This window comes from Echiichthys vipera, assembly GCF_963691815.1.
Source record: "Echiichthys vipera genome assembly, chromosome: 21".
Classification (NCBI taxonomy): domain Eukaryota; kingdom Metazoa; phylum Chordata; class Actinopteri; order Perciformes; family Trachinidae; genus Echiichthys; species Echiichthys vipera.
The window spans coordinates 386,974-405,703 of record NC_139846.1 but is presented as its reverse complement, the minus strand read 5'-3'; positions in this window follow the sequence as shown (position 1 = coordinate 405,703).

Sequence of the window (18,730 nt, the reverse complement as noted above, 5' to 3'; positions counted from 1 at the left end):
ACTAAAGACAGACGAAAACATCACAAAAACGTCACAAAAACGTGTGGAAATGACTAAAAACAGACGAAAACACCACAAAAATGTTACAAAACGACTAAACAACTAAAAGCAAACGTAAAACTCCAGAAAACATGATGAAACGACTAAAAACAGATGAAAACACCACAATTAACGTGACAAAAACGACTAAAAACGGATGAAAACACCACAAAAATGTGATAAAACAACTATAAACAGACGAAACACACCACAAAAACGTGATGAAACGACTAAAAACAAATGCAAGACACCACAAAAACGACTTAAAACAGACGAAAACACCACAAAAACGTGATGAAATTACTAAAAACAGACGAAAACACCACAAAAACGTGATGAACCGAATTAAAACAGATGAAAAGACCACAAAAATGTGACAAAACGACTAAAAACAGACGAAAACACCACAAGAACATGACAAAACAACTAAAAACAGACGCAAAACTCCAGAGAAAAACATGATGAAATGACTAAAAACAGATGAAAACACCACAAAAACGTAATAAAACAACTAAAAACAGACGAAACACACCACAAAAATGTGACAAAAAGACTTAAAACAGATGCAAACAGCGCAAAAACGTGATGAAACGCCTAAGAACAGATGAAAACACACAACACACACAACAACAACATGACAAAACAACTAAAAACAGACGCAAAACTCAAGAAAAACATGATGAAATGACTAAAAACAGATGAAAACACCACAAAAACGTGACAAAAACGACTAAAAACGGATAAAAACACCACTAAAATGTGATGAACCGACTTAAAACAAATGAAAACACCACAAAAACGTGATGAAACGACTAAAGACGGACGCAAAAACTTGATAAAACAACTAAAACACAGACAAAACACACCACAAAAACGTGATGAAACGACTAAAATCAGATGTAAACAACAAAAAAACTGGAAAAAAAACTAAAAACAGACCAAGACTCCACAAATACATGACAAAACGACTAAAAACAGACGCAACACTCCACAAAAACATTATGAAACGACTAAAAACAGATGAAAACACCACAAAAACGTGATGAAACGACTAAAATCAGACAAAAACACCACAAAAACATGAAAAAACTAATAAAAACGGATGAAAAAACCTCGAAAAGGTGAAAAAAACGACTAAAAACAGATGAAAACACCACAAAAATGTTAAAAACTGACTAAAAACAGATGAAAACACCACAAAAATATGATAAAACAACTAAAAAAAGAGGAAACACCACAAAATCGTGATGAAACGACTAAAAACAGACGCAAGACACTAAAAAAAAAAACTAAAAGCAGATGAAAACACCACAAAAACGTGATGAAATTCCTCAAAACAGATGAAAACACTAAAAAACATGACAAAAAAACAACTAAAGACAGACGAAAACATCACAAAAACGTCACAAAAACGTGATGAAATGACTAAAAACAGACGAAAACACCACAAAAACGTGATGAACCGACTTAAAACAGATGAAAACACCACAAAAATGTTACAAAACGACTAAACAACTAAAAGCAAACGTAAAACTCCAGAAAACATGATGAAACGACTAAAAACAGATGAAAACACCACAATTAACGTGACAAAAACGACTAAAAACGGATGAAAACACCACAAAAACGTGATAAAACAACTATAAACAGACGAAACACACCACAAAAACGTGATGAAACGACTAAAAACAAATGCAAGACACCACAAAAACGACTTAAAACAGACGAAAACACCACAAAAACGTGATGAAATTACTAAAAACAGACGAAAACACCACAAAAACGTGATGAACCGAATTAAAACAGATGAAAAGACCACAAAAATGTGACAAAACGACTAAAAACAGACGAAAACACCACAAGAACATGACAAAACAACTAAAAACAGACGCAAAACTCCAGAGAAAAACATGATGAAATGACTAAAAACAGATGAAAACACCACAAAAACGTAATAAAACAACTAAAAACAGACGAAACACACCACAAAAATGTGACAAAAAGACTTAAAACAGATGCAAACAGCGCAAAAACGTGATGAAACGCCTAACAACAGATGAAAACACAAAAAAAACATGACAAAACAACTAAAAACAGACGAAAACACCACAAAAACGTGATGAAACGACAAAAAACACACGAAAACACCACAAATATGTGATGAAACGACTTAAAAATGACGCAAGACACCACTAAAACGTGACAAAATGATTAAAAACAGACAACCCCAAAATACATGACAAAACGACAAAAAACAGACGCAAAACTCCACAAAAACATTATGGAACGACTAAAAACGGATGAAAACACCACAAAAACATGACGAAATGACCAAAAAAAGATCAAAATATCACAAAAATATGATAAAACAACTAAAAACAGACAAAAACACCACTAAAACGTGATGAACCGACTTAAAACAAATGAAAACACCACAAAAACGTGATGAAACAACTAAAATCAGATGTAAACACCAAAAAAACCTGACAAAACGACTAAAAACAGACCAAGACTCCAAAAAATAATGACAAAACGACTAAAAACGGACGCAAAACTCCACAAAAACATTATGAAACGACTAAACAGATGAAAACACCACAAAAAAGTGATGAAACGACTTAAAACAGATGCAAAACACCACAAAAACGTGATAAAACAACTAAAAAAACAGACGAAACACAACACAAAAACGTGATGAAACGACCAAAAACAGACGCAAGACACCACAAAAATGTGACAAAAAGACTAAAAACAGATGAAAACAGCTCAAAACATGATGAAACGACTAAAAACAGATGAAAACACCACAAAAACATGACAAAACAACTAAAAACAGACGAAAACACCACAAAAACGTGATGAAACGACTAAAAACACACGAATACACCACAAATATGTGATGAAACGACTTATAAATGATGCAAGACACCACTAAAACGTGAAAAAATGATTAAAAACAGACAACACCACAAAAACATGACAAAACGACTAAAAACAGACGCAAGACTCCACAAAAACTTGATGAAACGACTAAAAACAGACGAAAACACCACAAAAACGTGACTAAACGACTAAAAACGGATGAAAACAATCGAATAGGTGACAAAAACGACTAAAAACAGATGAATACACCACAAAAACGTGAAAAAACGACTAAAAACAGATGAAAACACCACAAAAATATGATAAAACAACTAAAAACAGACAAAACACACCACAAATATATGATAAAACAACTAAAAACAAACGCAAGACACCACAAAAACGACTAAAAGCAGATGAAAACACCACAAAAACGTGATGAAACAACTTAAAACAGATGAAAACACCACAAAAACGTAATGAAACAACTAAAAACAGACGCAACACACCACAAAAACGACTAAAAAACAGATGAAAACACCACAGAAACGTGATGAAACGCCTCAAATCAGATGAAAACACTAAAAAACATGAGAAAAAAAGAACTAAAAACAGACGAAAACATCACAAAAACGTGATGAAATTACTAAAAACAGACGAAAACACCACAAAAACGTGTTAAACCGACTTAAAACAGACGAAATACAAAACAAGAACATGACAAAACAACTAAAAACAGACGCAAAACTCCAGAAAAACATGATGAAATGACTAAAAACTGATGAAAACACCACAAAAACGTAACAAAAACGACTGAAAACAGATGAAAACACCACAAAAACGTAATGAAACAACTAAAAACAGACGCAAGACACCACAAAAACGACTAAAAACAGATGAAAACACCACAGAAACGTCATGAAACGCCTCAAATCAGATGAAAACACTAAAAAACATGAGAAAAAAAGAACTAAAAACAGACGAAAACATCACAAAAACGTGATGAAATTACTAAAAACAGACGAAAACACCACAAAAACGTGTTAAACCGACTTAAAACAGACGAAAACAAAACAAGAACATGACAAAACAACTAAAAACAGACGCAAAACTCCAGAAAAACATGATGAAATGACTAAAAACAGATGAAAACACCACAAAAACGTGACAAAAACGACCAAAAACGGATAAAAACACCACAAAAACGCGATGAAACGACCAAAAACAGACGCAAGACACCACCAAAATGTGACAAAACGACTAAAAACGGATGAAAATCACCACAAAAACATGACAAAACGATTAAAAAAAAGATCAAAACACCAGAAAAATATGATTAAACAACTAAAAACAGACGAAAACACCACAAAAACGTGATGAAACGACTGAAAACAGACGCAAGACACCACAAAAACAACTAAAAACTGATTAAAATACCACTAAAATGTGATGAACCGACTTAAAACAAATGAAAACACCACAAAAACGTGATGAAACAACTAAAAACAGACGGAGAGCTCAACAAAAACGTGATGAAACGACTAAAATCAGATGTAAACACCAAAAAAACTGGCAAAACTACTAAAAACAGACCAAGACTCCACAAATACATGACAAAACGACTAAAAACAGACGCAACACTCCACAAAAACATTATGAAACAACTAAAAACAGATGAAAACACCACAAAAACGTGATGAAATGACTAAAAACAGACCAAAACACCACAAAAACATGAAAAAAATAATAAAACCGGATGAAAACACCTCGAAAAGGTGAAAAAAACTACTAAAAACAGAGGAAAACACCACAAAAATGTTAAAAAACGACTAAAAACAGATGAAAACACCACAAAAATATGATAAAACAACTAAAAACAGAGGAAACACACCACAAAAACGTGATGAAACGACTAAAAACAGACGCAAGACACTACAAAAACAACTAAAAGCAGATGAAAACACCACAGAAACGTGATGAAACGCCTCAAAACAGATGAAAACACTAAAAAACATGACAAAAAAACAACTAAAAACAGACGAAAACATCACAAAAACGTCACAAAAACGTGATGAAATGACTAAAAACTGACGAAAACACCACAAAAACGTGATGAACCGACTTAAAACAGATGAAAACACCACAAAAATGTTACAAAACGACTAAAAACAGACAAAACACCACAAGAACGTGATGAAATTACTAAAAACAGACGAAAACACCACAAAAACGTGATGAAACGACTAAAAACACACGAAAACACCACAAATATGTGATGAAACGACTTAAAAATGACGCAAGACACCACTAAAACTATTAAACCGACTTAAAACAGACGAAAACAAAACAAGAACATGACAAAACAACTAAAAACAGACGCAAAACTCCAGAAAAACATGATGAAATGACTAAAAACAGATGAAAACACCACAAAAACGTGACAAAAACGACCAAAAACGGATAAAAACACCACAAAAACGCGATGAAACGACCAAAAACAGACGCAAGACACCACCAAAATGTGACAAAACGACTAAAAACGGATGAAAATCACCACAAAAACATGACAAAACGATTAAAAAAAAGATCAAAACACCAGAAAAATATGATTAAACAACTAAAAACAGACGAAAACACCACAAAAACGTGATGAAACGACTGAAAACAGACGCAAGACACCACAAAAACAACTAAAAACTGATTAAAATACCACTAAAATGTGATGAACCGACTTAAAACAAATGAAAACACCACAAAAACGTGATGAAACAACTAAAAACAGACGGAGAGCTCAACAAAAACGTGATGAAACGACTAAAATCAGATGTAAACACCAAAAAAACTGGCAAAACTACTAAAAACAGACCAAGACTCCACAAATACATGACAAAACGACTAAAAACAGACGCAACACTCCACAAAAACATTATGAAATAACTAAAAACAGATGAAAACACCACAAAAACGTGATGAAATGACTAAAAACAGACGAAAACACCACAAAAACATGAAAAAAATAATAAAACCGGATGAAAACACCTCGAAAAGGTGAAAAAAACTACTAAAAACAGAGGAAAACACCACAAAAATGTGATAAAACAACTAAAAACAGAGGAAACACACCACAAAAACGTGATGAAACGACTAAAAACAGACGCAAGACACTACAAAAACAACTAAAAGCAGATGAAAACACCACAGAAACGTGATGAAACGCCTCAAAACAGATGAAAACACTAAAAAACATGACAAAAAAACAACTAAAAACAGACGAAAACATCACAAAAACGTCACAAAAACGTGATGAAATGACTAAAAACTGACGAAAACACCACAAAAACGTGATGAACCGACTTAAAACAGATGAAAACACCACAAAAATGTTACAAAACGACTAAAAACAGACAAAACACCACAAGAACGTGATGAAATTACTAAAAACAGACGAAAACACCACAAAAACGTGATGAAACGACTAAAAACACACGAAAACACCACAAATATGTGATGAAACGACTTAAAAATGACGCAAGACACCACTAAAACTATTAAACCGACTTAAAACAGACGAAAACAAAACAAGAACATGACAAAACAACTAAAAACAGACGCAAAACTCCAGAAAAACATGATGAAATGACTAAAAACAGATGAAAACACCACAAAAACGTGACAAAAACGACCAAAAACGGATAAAAACACCACAAAAACGCGATGAAACGACCAAAAACAGACGCAAGACACCACCAAAATGTGACAAAACGACTAAAAACGGATGAAAATCACCACCAAAACATGACAAAACGATTAAAAAAAAGATCAAAACACCAGAAAAATATGATTAAACAACTAAAAACAGACGAAAACACCACAAAAACGTGATGAAACGACTGAAAACAGACGCAAGACACCACAAAAACAACTAAAAACTGATTAAAATACCACTAAAATGTGATGAACCGACTTAAAACAAATGAAAACACCACAAAAACGTGATGAAACAACTAAAAACAGACGGAGAGCTCAACAAAAACGTGATGAAACGACTAAAATCAGATGTAAACACTAAAAAAACTGGCAAAACTACTAAAAACAGACCAAGACTCCACAAATACATGACAAAACGACTAAAAACAGACGCAACACTCCACAAAAACATTATGAAACAACTAAAAACAGATGAAAACACCACAAAAACGTGATGAAATGACTAAAAACAGACGAAAACACCACAAAAACATGAAAAAAATAATAAAACCGGATGAAAACACCTCGAAAAGGTGAAAAAAACTACTAAAAACAGAGGAAAACACCACAAAAATGTTAAAAAAACGACTAAAAACAGATGAAAACACCACAAAAATATGATAAAACAACTAAAAACAGAGGAAACACACCACAAAAACGTGATGGAACGACTAAAAACAGACGCAAGACACTACAAAAACAACTAAAAGCAGATGAAAACACCACAGAAACGTGATGAAACGCCTCAAAACAGATGAAAACACTAAAAAACATGACAAAAAAACAACTAAAAACAGACGAAAACATCACAAAAACGTCACAAAAACGTGATGAAATGACTAAAAACTGACGAAAACACCACAAAAACGTGATGAACCGACTTAAAACAGATGAAAACACCACAAAAATGTTACAAAACGACTAAAAACAGACAAAACACCACAAGAACGTGATGAAATTACTAAAAACAGACGAAAACACCACAAAAACGTGATGAAACGACTAAAAACACACGAAAACACCACAAATATGTGATGAAGCGACTTAAAAATGACGCAAGACACCACTAAAACGTGATGAACCGAATTAAAACGGATGAAAAGACCACAAAAATGTGACAAAACGACTAAAAACAGACGAAAACACCACAAGAACATGACAAAACAACTAAAAACAGACGCAAAACTCCAGAAAAAAACATGATGAAATGACTAAAAACAGATCAAAACACCACAAAAACGTGACAAAAACGACTAAAAACGGAAGAAAACACCACAAAACGTGATAGAACAACTATAAACAGACGCAAGACACCACAAAAACGACTAAAAACAGATGAAAACACCACAGAAACGTGATGAAACACCTCAAAACAGATGAAAACACTACAAAAACATGACAAAACAACTAAAAACAGACGAAAACACCACAAAAACGTGATGAAACGACTAAAAACACACGAAAACACCACAAATATGTGATGAAACGACTTAAAAATGACGCAAGACACCACTAAAACGTGACAAAATGATTAAAAACAGACAACACCACAAAAACATGACAAAACGACTAAAAACAGACGCAAAACTCCAGAAAAACATGATGAAATGACTAAAAACAGATGAAAACACCACAAAAACGTGACAAAAACGACCAAAAACGGATGAAATCACCACAAAAACATGACAAAACGATTAAAAAAAAGATCAGAACACCAGAAAAATATGATTAAACAACTAAAAACAGACGAAAACACCACAAAAACGTGATGAAACGACTAAAAACAGACGCAGGACACCACAAAAACAACTAAAAACTGATTAAAATACCACTAAAATGTGATGAACCGACTTAAAACAAATGAAAACACCACAAAAACGTGATGAAACAACTAAAAACAGACGGAGAGCTCAACAAAAACGTGATGAAACGACTAAAATCAGATGTAAACACCAAAAAAACTGGCAAAACTACTAAAAACAGACCAAGACTCCACAAATACATGACAAAACGACTAAAAACAGACGCAACACTCCACAAAAACATTATGAAACAACTAAAAACAGATGAAAACACCACAAAAACGTGATGAAACGACTAAAAACAGACGAAAACACCACAAAAACATGAAAAAAAATAATAAAACCGGATGAAAACACCTCGAAAAGGTGAAAAAAACTACTAAAAACAGAGGAAAACACCACAAAAATGTTAAAAAACGACTAAAAACAGATGAAAACACCACAAAAATATGATAAAACAACTAAAAACAGAGGAAACACACCACAAAAACGTGATGAAACGACTAAAAACAGACGCAAGACACTACAAAAACAACTAAAAGCAGATGAAAACACCACAGAAACGTGATGAAACGCCTCAAAACAGATGAAAACACTAAAAAACATGACAAAAAAACAACTAAAAACAGACGAAAACATCACAAAAACGTCACAAAAACGTGATGAAATGACTAAAAACTGACGAAAACACCACAAAAACGTGATGAACCGACTTAAAACAGATGAAAACACCACAAAAATGTTACAAAACGACTAAAAACAGACAAAACACCACAAGAACGTGATGAAATTACTAAAAACAGACGAAAACACCACAAAAACGTGATGAAACGACTAAAAACACACGAAAACACCACAAATATGTGATGAAACGACTTAAAAATGACGCAAGACACCACTAAAACGTGACAAAATGATTAAAAACAGATGAAAAGACCACAAAAATGTGACAAAACGACTAAAAACAGACGAAAACACCACAAGAACATGACAAAACAACTAAAAACAGACGCAAAACTCCAGAAAAAAACATGATGAAATGACTAAAAACAGATCAAAACACCACAAAAACGTGACAAAAACGACTAAAAACGGATGAAAACACCACAAAACGTGATAGAACAACTATAAACAGACGCAAGACACCACAAAAACGACTAAAAACAGATGAAAACACCACAGAAACGTGATGAAACGCCTCAAAACAGATGAAAACACTACAAAAACATGACAAAACAACTAAAAACAGACGAAAACATCACAAAAACGTGATGAAACGACTAAAAACACACAAAAACACCACAAATATGTGATGAAACGACTTAAAAATGACGCAAGACACCACTAAAACGTGACAAAATGATTAAAAACAGACAACACCACAAAAACATGACAAAACGACTAAAAACAGACGCAAAACTCCACAAAAACATTATGAAATGACTTAAAACAGATGAAAACACAACAAAAACGTGATGAAACGACAAAAAACAGACGAAAACATGACAAAAACATGACACAAAGACTAAAATCGGATGAAAACACTCGAAAAGGTGACAAAAACGACTAAAAACAGATGAAAACACCACAAAAACGTGAAAAAACGACTAAAAACAGATAAAAACACCACTAAAATATGATAAAACAACTAAAAACAGACGAAACACACCACAAAAACGTTATGAAACGACTAAAAACAGACGCAAGACACTACAAAAACGACTAAAAACAGATGAAAACACCACAGAAACGTGATGAAACGCCTCAAAACAGATAAAAACATTAAAAAACATGACAAAAAAACAACTAAAAACAGATGAAAACATCACAAAAACGTCACAAAAACGTGATAAAATGACTAAAAACAGAGGAAAACACCACAAAAACGTGATGAACCGACTTAAAACAGATGAAAACACCACAAAAAACGTGATAAAACAACTATAAACAGACGGAAAGCTCAACAAAAACATGACAAAACGACTAAAATCAGACGCAAAACTCCACAAAATCGTGATGAAACGACTAAAAACAGATTAAAAAACACCACAAAAACTTGATAAAATGACTAAAAACAGACGAAAACACCACAAAAACGTGATGTAACGACTAAAAACAAACGCAGCACACCACAAAAACGACTAAAAACAGATGAAAACACCACAAAAACGTGATGAAACCACTAAAAACGGATGCAAAACTCAACAAAAACGTGATGAAACAACTAAAAACAGATGAAAACACCACAAAAACGTGATAAAACAACTAAAAACAGACGAAACACACCACAAAAACGTGATGAAACGACCAAAAACAGATGAAAACACTAAAAAAACATGACAAAAAAAGAACTTAAAAATGACGAAAACATCACAAAAACGTGATGAAATTACTAAAAACAGATGAAAACACCACAAAAACGTGATGAACCGAATTTAAGCAGATGAAAAGACCACAAAAATGTGACAAAACGACTAAAAACAGACGAAAACACCACAAGAACATGACAAAACAACTAAAAACAGACGCAAAACTCCAGAAAAACATGATGAAATGACTAAAAACAGATGAAAACACCACAAAAACGTAACAAAAACGACTGAAAACAGATGAAAACACCACAAAAACGTAACACAAACAACTATAAACAGACGAAACACACCACAAAAACGTGATGAAACGACTAAAAACAAACGCAAGACACCACAAAAAAGACTAAAAACAGATGAAAACACCACAAAAACGTGTTAAACCGACTTAAAACAGACGAAAACACCACAAGAACATGACAAAACAACTAAAAACAGACGCAAAACTCCAGAAAAAGACATGATGAAATGACTAAAAACAGATGAAAACACCACAAAAACGTGACAAAAACGTGACAAAAACGACTAAAAACGGATGAAAACACCACAAAACGTGATAAAACAACTATAAACAGACGCATGACATCACAAAAACGACTAAAAACAGATGAAAACACCACAGAAACGTGATGAAACGCCTCAAAACAGATGAAAACACTAAAAAACATGACAAAAAAAGAACTAAAAACAGACAAAAAGATCACAAAAACGTGATGAAATTACTAAAAACAGACGAAAACACCACAAAAACGTGATGAACCGAATTAAACCAGATGAAAAGACCACAAAAATGTGACAAAACGACTAAAAACAGACGCAAAACTCAAGAAAAAAACATGATGAAATGACTAAAAACAGATGAAAACACCCCAAAACGTGACAAAAACGACTAAAAACGGATGAAAACACCACAAAAACGTGATGAAACGACTAAAAACAAATGCAAGACACCACAAAAAAGACTAAAAACAGATGAAAACAACACAAAAACGGGACGAAACAACTAAAAACAGATGCAAAACTTAACAAAAAAGTGATGAAACGACTAAAAACAGATGAAAACACCACAAAAACGTGATAAAACAACTAAAAACAGAAGAAACACACCACAAAAACGTGATGAAACGACCAAAAACAGACGCAAGACACCACAAAAATGTGACAAAAAGACTCAAAACAGATGAAAACAGCGCAAAAACGTGATGAAACGCCTGAAAACAGATGAAAACACCAGAGAAACATGACATAGCAACTAAAAACAGACGCAAAGCTCCAGAAAAACATGATGAAATGACTAAAAACAGATGAAAACACCACAAAAACGTGACAAAAACGACTAAAAACGGATGAAAACACCACAAAAACGTGATAAAACAACTATAAACAGACGAAACACACCACAAAAACGTGATGAAACGGCTAAAAACAGACGCAAGACACCACAAAAATGTGACAAAAAGACTCAAAACAGATGAAAACAGCGCAAAAACGTGATGAAACGCCTAAAAACAGATGAAAACACCACAAAAACATGACAAAACAACTAAAAACAGACGAAAACACCACAAAACGTGATGAGACGACTAAAAACACACGAAAACACCACAAATATGTGATGAAACAACTTAAAATTGACGCAAGACACCACTAAAACGTGACAAAATGATTAAAAACAGAAAACACCACAAAAACATGACAAAACGACTAAAAACAGACACAAAACTCCACAAAAACATTATGAAACGACTTAAAAAAGATGAAAACACAACAAAAACGTATTGAACCGACTAAAAACAGACGAAAACACCACAAAAACATGACACAAAGACTAAAATCGGATGAAAACACTCGAAAAGGTGACAAAAAGGACTAAAAACAGATGAAAACACCACAAAAACGTGAAAAAACGACTAAAAATAGATAAAAACACCACTAAAATATGATAAAACAACCAAAAACAGACGAAACACACCACAAAAACGTTATGAAACGACTAAAAACAGACGAAATACACCACTTAAACGACTAAAAACAGATGAAAACACCACAAAAACGTGATGAAACGACCAAAAACAGATGAAAACGCCACAAAAACGTGATGAAACAACTAAAAACAGCTGAGAACACTAAAAAACATGACAAAAAAAGAACTAAAAACAGACGATAACATCACAAAAACGTGATGAAATTACTAAAAAACAGACGAAAACACCACAAAACGTGATGAACCGACTTAAAACAGATGAAAAAAAACCACAAAAATGTGACAAAACGACTAAAAACAGACGAAAACACCACAAGAACATGACAAAACAACTAAAAACAGACGGAAAACTCCAGAAAAACATGATGAAATGACTAAAAACAGATGAAAACACCACAAAAACGTGATAAAACAACTATAAACAGACGAAACACACCACAAAAATGTGATGAAACGACTAAAAACAAACGCAAGACACCGCAAAAATGACTAAAAACAGATGAAAACACCACAAAAACGTGATGAAACAACTAAAAACAGATGCAAAACTCAACAAAAACGTGATGAAACGACTAACAACGGACGAAAACACCACAAATATGATGAAACGACATAAAACAGATGAAAACACCACAAAAACATGACAAAAATGACTAGAAACAGATGAAAACACCACAAAAACGTGATAAAACAACTATAAACAGACGAAACACACCACAAAAACGTGATGAAACGGCTAAAAACAGACGCAAGACACCACAAAAACGACTAAAAACAGATGAAAACACCACAAAAACGTGATGAAACGACTTAAAACAGATGAAAACACCACAGAAACGTGATGAAACGCCTCAAAACAGATTAAAACAGTAAAAAACATGACAAAAAAACTACTAAAAACAGACGAAAACAACACAAAAACGTGATGAACCGACATAAACAGATGAAAACAACACAAAAATGTTACAAAACGACTAAAAACTCCAGAAAAACATGATGAAATGACTAAAAACGGATGAAAACACCACAAAAACATGATGAAACAACTAAAAAGAGATGCAAAACTCAACAAAAACGTGATGAAACGACTAAAAACAGATGAAAACACCACAAAAACGTGATAAAACAACTAAAAACAGACGAAACACACCTCAAAAACGTGATGAAACGACCAAAAACAGATGAAAACACCACAAAAACGTGATGAAACAACTAAAAACATACTAAAGACACTACAAAAACGACTAAAAACAGATGAAAACACCACAGAAACGTGATGAAACGCCTCAAAACAGATGAAAACACTACAAAAACATGACAAAACAACTAAAAACAGACGAAAACATCACAAAAACGTGATGAAACGACTAAAAACACACAAAAACACCACAAATATGTGATGAAACGACTTAAAAATGACGCAAGACACCACTAAAACGTGACAAAATGATTAAAAACAGACAACACCACAAAAACATGACAAAACGACTAAAAACAGACGCAAAACTCCACAAAAACATTATGAAATGACTTAAAACAGATGAAAACACAACAAAAACGTGATGAAACGACAAAAAACAGACGAAAACATGACAAAAACATGACACAAAGACTAAAATCGGATGAAAACACTCGAAAAGGTGACAAAAACGACTAAAAACAGATGAAAACACCACAAAAACGTGAAAAAACGACTAAAAACAGATAAAAACACCACTAAAATATGATAAAACAACTAAAAACAGACGAAACACACCACAAAAACGTTATGAAACGACTAAAAACAGACGCAAGACACTACAAAAACGACTAAAAACAGATGAAAACACCACAGAAACGTGATGAAACGCCTCAAAACAGATAAAAACATTAAAAAACATGACAAAAAAACAACTAAAAACAGATGAAAACATCACAAAAACGTCACAAAAACGTGATAAAATGACTAAAAACAGAGGAAAACACCACAAAAACGTGATGAACCGACTTAAAACAGATGAAAACACCACAAAAAACGTGATAAAACAACTATAAACAGACGGAAAGCTCAACAAAAACATGACAAAACGACTAAAATCAGACGCAAAACTCCACAAAATCGTGATGAAACGACTAAAAACAGATTAAAAAACACCACAAAAACTTGATAAAATGACTAAAAACAGACGAAAACACCACAAAAACGTGATGTAACGACTAAAAACAAACGCAGCACACCACAAAAACGACTAAAAACAGATGAAAACACCACAAAAACGTGATGAAACCACTAAAAACGGATGCAAAACTCAACAAAAACGTGATGAAACAACTAAAAACAGATGAAAACACCACAAAAACGTGATAAAACAACTAAAAACAGACGAAACACACCACAAAAACGTGATGAAACGACCAAAAACAGATGAAAACACTAAAAAAACATGACAAAAAAAGAACTTAAAAATGACGAAAACATCACAAAAACGTGATGAAATTACTAAAAACAGATGAAAACACCACAAAAACGTGATGAACCGAATTTAAGCAGATGAAAAGACCACAAAAATGTGACAAAACGACTAAAAACAGACGAAAACACCACAAGAACATGACAAAACAACTAAAAACAGACGCAAAACTCCAGAAAAACATGATGAAATGACTAAAAACAGATGAAAACACCACAAAAACGTAACAAAAACGACTGAAAACAGATGAAAACACCACAAAAACGTAACACAAACAACTATAAACAGACGAAACACACCACAAAAACGTGATGAAACGACTAAAAACAAACGCAAGACACCACAAAAAAGACTAAAAACAGATGAAAACACCACAAAAACGTGTTAAACCGACTTAAAACAGACGAAAACACCACAAGAACATGACAAAACAACTAAAAACAGACGCAAAACTCCAGAAAAAGACATGATGAAATGACTAAAAACAGATGAAAACACCACAAAAACGTGACAAAAACGTGACAAAAACGACTAAAAACGGATGAAAACACCACAAAACGTGATAAAACAACTATAAACAGACGCATGACATCACAAAAACGACTAAAAACAGATGAAAACACCACAGAAACGTGATGAAACGCCTCAAAACAGATGAAAACACTAAAAAACATGACAAAAAAAGAACTAAAAACAGACAAAAAGATCACAAAAACGTGATGAAATTACTAAAAACAGACGAAAACACCACAAAAACGTGATGAACCGAATTAAACCAGATGAAAAGACCACAAAAATGTGACAAAACGACTAAAAACAGACGCAAAACTCAAGAAAAAAACATGATGAAATGACTAAAAACAGATGAAAACACCCCAAAACGTGACAAAAACGACTAAAAACGGATGAAAACACCACAAAAACGTGATGAAACGACTAAAAACAAATGCAAGACACCACAAAAAAGACTAAAAACAGATGAAAACAACACAAAAACGGGACGAAACAACTAAAAACAGATGCAAAACTTAACAAAAAAGTGATGAAACGACTAAAAACAGATGAAAACACCACAAAAACGTGATAAAACAACTAAAAACAGAAGAAACACACCACAAAAACGTGATGAAACGACCAAAAACAGACGCAAGACACCACAAAAATGTGACAAAAAGACTCAAAACAGATGAAAACAGCGCAAAAACGTGATGAAACGCCTGAAAACAGATGAAAACACCAGAGAAACATGACATAGCAACTAAAAACAGACGCAAAGCTCCAGAAAAACATGATGAAATGACTAAAAACAGATGAAAACACCACAAAAACGTGACAAAAACGACTAAAAACGGATGAAAACACCACAAAAACGTGATAAAACAACTATAAACAGACGAAACACACCACAAAAACGTGATGAAACGGCTAAAAACAGACGCAAGACACCACAAAAATGTGACAAAAAGACTCAAAACAGATGAAAACAGCGCAAAAACGTGATGAAACGCCTAAAAACAGATGAAAACACCACAAAAACATGACAAAACAACTAAAAACAGACGAAAACACCACAAAAACGTGATGAGACGACTAAAAACACACGAAAACACCACAAATATGTGATGAAACAACTTAAAATTGACGCAAGACACCACTAAAACGTGACAAAATGATTAAAAACAGAAAACACCACAAAAACATGACAAAACGACTAAAAACAGACACAAAACTCCACAAAAACATTATGAAACGACTTAAAAAAGATGAAAACACAACAAAAACGTATTGAACCGACTAAAAACAGACGAAAACACCACAAAAACATGACACAAAGACTAAAATCGGATGAAAACACTCGAAAAGGTGACAAAAAGGACTAAAAACAGATGAAAACACCACAAAAACGTGAAAAAACGACTAAAAATAGATAAAAACACCACTAAAATATGATAAAACAACCAAAAACAGACGAAACACACCACAAAAACGTTATGAAACGACTAAAAACAGACGAAATACACCACAAAAACGACTAAAAACAGATGAAAACACCACAAAAACGTGATGAAACGACCAAAAACAGATGAAAACGCCACAAAAACGTGATGAAACAACTAAAAACAGCTGAGAACACTAAAAAACATGACAAAAAAAGAACTAAAAACAGACGATAACATCACAAAAACGTGATGAAATTACTAAAAAACAGACGAAAACACCACAAAACGTGATGAACCGTCTTAAAACAGATGAAAAAAAACCACAAAAATGTGACAAAACGACTAAAAACAGACGAAAACACCACAAGAACATGACAAAACAACTAAAAACAGACGGAAAACTCCAGAAAAACATGATGAAATGACTAAAAACAGATGAAAACACCACAAAAACGTGATAAAACAACTATAAACAGACGAAACACACCACAAAAATGTGATGAAACGACTAAAAACAAACGCAAGACACCGCAAAAATGACTAAAAACAGATGAAAACACCACAAAAACGTGATGAAACAACTAAAAACAGATGCAAAACTCAACAAAAACGTGATGAAACGACTAACAACGGACGAAAACACCACAAATATGATGAAACGACATAAAACAGATGAAAACACCACAAAAACATGACAAAAATGACTAGAAACAGATGAAAACACCACAAAAACGTGATAAAACAACTATAAACAGACGAAACACACCACAAAAACGTGATGAAACGGCTAAAAACAGACGCAAGACACCACAAAAACGACTAAAAACAGATGAAAACACCACAAAAACGTGATGAAACGACTTAAAACAGATGAAAACACCACAGAAACGTGATGAAACGACCAAAAACAGATGAAAACGCCACAAAAACGTGATGAAACAACTAAAAACAGCTGAGAACACTAAAAAACATGACAAAAAAAGAACTAAAAACAGACGATAACATCACAAAAACGTGATGAAATTACTAAAAAACAGACGAAAACACCACAAAACGTGATGAACCGACTTAAAACAGATGAAAAAAAACCACAAAAATGTGACAAAACGACTAAAAACAGACGAAAACACCACAAGAACATGACAAAACAACTAAAAACAGACGGAAAACTCCAGAAAAACATGATGAAATGACTAAAAACAGATGAAAACACCACAAAAACGTGATAAAACAACTATAAACAGACGAAACACACCACAAAAATGTGATGAAACGACTAAAAACAAACGCAAGACACCGCAAAAATGACTAAAAACAGATGAAAACACCACAAAAACGTGATGAAACAACTAAAAACAGATGCAAAACTCAACAAAAACGTGATGAAACGACTAACAACGGACGAAAACACCACAAATATGATGAAACGACATAAAACAGATGAAAACACCACAAAAACATGACAAAAATGACTAGAAACAGATGAAAACACCACAAAAACGTGATAAAACAACTATAAACAGACGAAACACACCAC